Here is a 2,959-nt window from a genome sequence, read left to right as displayed (position 1 = left end):
TTGAACATTTATTCTGTAAAGTGTCTTATGAATATATGTTTTCAGTAATACATATGTCAGATGCATTTAGTTAGTTAAAGGAATAAGAGTGAATGTATGAGAAGAGTTGGAATACTTGGCAAACTATTTTTTAAGGAAAAATAGTCAGAGAATACTTATCTATGATATTCAATAGGTAAACTAAATGGCTACCCTCTAGGGAAAAAAAAGCATTTACCTCTATAAAACAATAGAATTCTCACATTCTTTCGTGATTATGTATTAAATTCAGTATCTGAAGGGTGAGCATGTGCCACTTTAGCTGTGGCTTATAAAGTATTTAAGAGGTGGAAAGCTAATAGTAAAATAAATGACCAACTTTCAGAGTATATAAAAGGTTAACAGGGCGATGGTATAGACCTATGTATGACTGATGGTGTTGCAGTTTCATCAGTTTATTAACAACCAGAAGAGGGATGAACATAAGACCGAGTTGAAATGAGGCGGGAATTATAAAACACTCCTGGGGAACTGAGCAAATGTTATCATTGGGCAACAGATGAACAATGACAGATATAATTTAATATATCTGTGTATAAGTCAATGCATGTTGGAAAAAATTAAACTGCTGCATACTCTGAAAGATTCTGAATTAGTACATCCTGAGGGAGGTAAAACAAAACAAAACAAAACAACAACAACAACAACAACAACCTTAAATGCCAACCACAGACAGCTCAGTGAGATTGTCTGCTCAATGTTCAGCTGTGGTCAAATACCAAGCAAAGTATTAAAACTGCTATGACACAAGTGAAGAATTATTCAAAAGATATAATGATACACCACATACATTATACATCTAAGCTTTGTGATCATAACACACACATACACACAAATAATAAATACATACATATATACATAAAAGTAGTCATTTGGCCATGTTTAGAGCAAACAAATGTTTTCAACTTTATTTTGGTGTCATGAAACACAATTAAGGATATGGATAATATTTCACTGTCGCTTAGTGTCATAAAATAAAACAGGAAAAGAAAATACATGGAACCACAGTTGTTTGCCATAAGTAGATAAGGAAGAGAATATCTAATCATAATGGAAGGCTGTACAAGATAGTGGCTATGAGCATGGGCTTTGACATCAGACACACCTAAATTCTAATCCCAACTCATCTATCAAAAGGCAATCCCTGCCTCATAAGATTAACCCATTGTGTAGTAGGTAGTAAGTTTTCCCCATAAGAGTTTAAAATAATACAAATTTCCTGCCATGTGTATTCTGAAAGTTTTATAGAACTCAGTAGGTTCTCTTGGATTGCTTATAAGTTTCTTTAATGAATGTTTGTGCCAAAATAAAATGACATGCATTTTTAAATTACGCAAATCATAAGCATACAGCTCGATGAAATTTCACAGAATGAAAACATCTTGTAACCATCACCCAACTCAAGAAATAGAGAGTTACTCAAACTCAAAAACCTCCCTCATTCCCCTTCCAACTCATTATTCCCCCTCCTTTCCCAAGGTTTTCACTATTTATCATAGATAAGTTTTGTGGTTCTGAACTTTATATAAATGTAAAAAGAGTATGTAGCCGTATATGTCCAACAGCTTTCACTTAACATGGTGTTTGTGAGATTCATCCATGTTGTTGCCTGTGGTAGTAGTTTGTTCATTTTCATAGCTAAGAATTCAAGTTGTCTGAATATACCTCAGTTTATGTATCTGTTCTGTGTAAATAAATATTTCATTTTTTCTGGCTCTGGTATAATGCTTCTGAGATGCCCAAGTTTCTTGGTGAATATATGTACTCATTTTGTGAAATTTGGAATTACTGGGTCGTAATTATTTAGCATATGTTTAGATTTAATCAAAACAGACAAGTAGTTTTCCAAAGTGGTTTTACCTGTTTACACTTCCACCAGCATTGTGTAAGAATTCCAGTTACTTTAAATCTGTGATGGTTGATTTTAGGTGTTAACTTGATTGAATTAAGGAATATCTAGAGAACTGGTAAAGCATTGTTTTGGAGTGAGTCTGTGAGGGTGTTTCTAGAAGAGATTGGTGTGAGTCTACAAGCACTAAATGGGAAAGATCTGCCTTCAATGTGGGCAGGCACCATCCAATGGGCTGGAGGCCTAGTATATTAGTCCATTCTCATGCTGCTAATAAAGACATACCCGAGACTGGGTAATTTGTAAAGGAAAGAGGTTTAACTGACTCACAGTTCAGCATGGCTGGGGAGGCCTCAGGAAACTTACAATCATGGTGAAAGTGGAAGCAAACACATCCTTCCTCACATGGCGGCAGCAAGGAGAAGTGCTGAGCAAAAGGGGGAAGTTCCTTATAAAACCATCAGATGTCGTGAGAATGCACTCACTATCACAAGAATAGCATGAGGGTAACTGTCCCATGATTAAATTATCTCCCACCAGGTCCCTCCCATGACATGTGGGGATTATGGGAACTACAATTCAAGATGAGATTTTGGTGGTGACACAGCCAAACCGTATCACTTGGATAGAACAAAAAGAGAGGAAAAACAAATTGGTCTCTCTGTCTCTCCTGGATCTGGAATACACTCTCTTCTTCTCCTGTCCTTGGACATGAGAACTCCAAGCTCTTTGGTCTTTGAACTACAAGACTTACGCCTGAGTTCTCACGTCTTCAGACTTGGACTCAGCCATGCTACCAGCATCCGAGGGTCTTCAGTTTGTGGATGGCCTATCATGGGACTTCTCAGCTTCCATAATCCTGTAAGCTGATTTAACTAATAAATCCCCACTCATATCTGTCTCTCTCTCTCAATCTCTCTCTCTGTCTCTCTCTCTATATATCTATATATATTTCTCTCTATATATAGATATATAGAGACAATAAAATGCATATATTTATATTTCTCTGTATAGAGACAATAATATATATATAATATGTAGATACATGTATATTTATGTATATATATTTTA

Source organism: Rhinopithecus bieti, unplaced genomic scaffold, assembly GCF_001698545.2.
Source record: "Rhinopithecus bieti isolate Rb0 unplaced genomic scaffold, ASM169854v2 scaffold_28007, whole genome shotgun sequence".
In the NCBI taxonomy this organism is placed as follows: domain Eukaryota; kingdom Metazoa; phylum Chordata; class Mammalia; order Primates; family Cercopithecidae; genus Rhinopithecus; species Rhinopithecus bieti.
The sequence above is the reverse complement of the archived record's forward strand: the minus strand, read 5'-3'. Positions refer to the sequence as shown.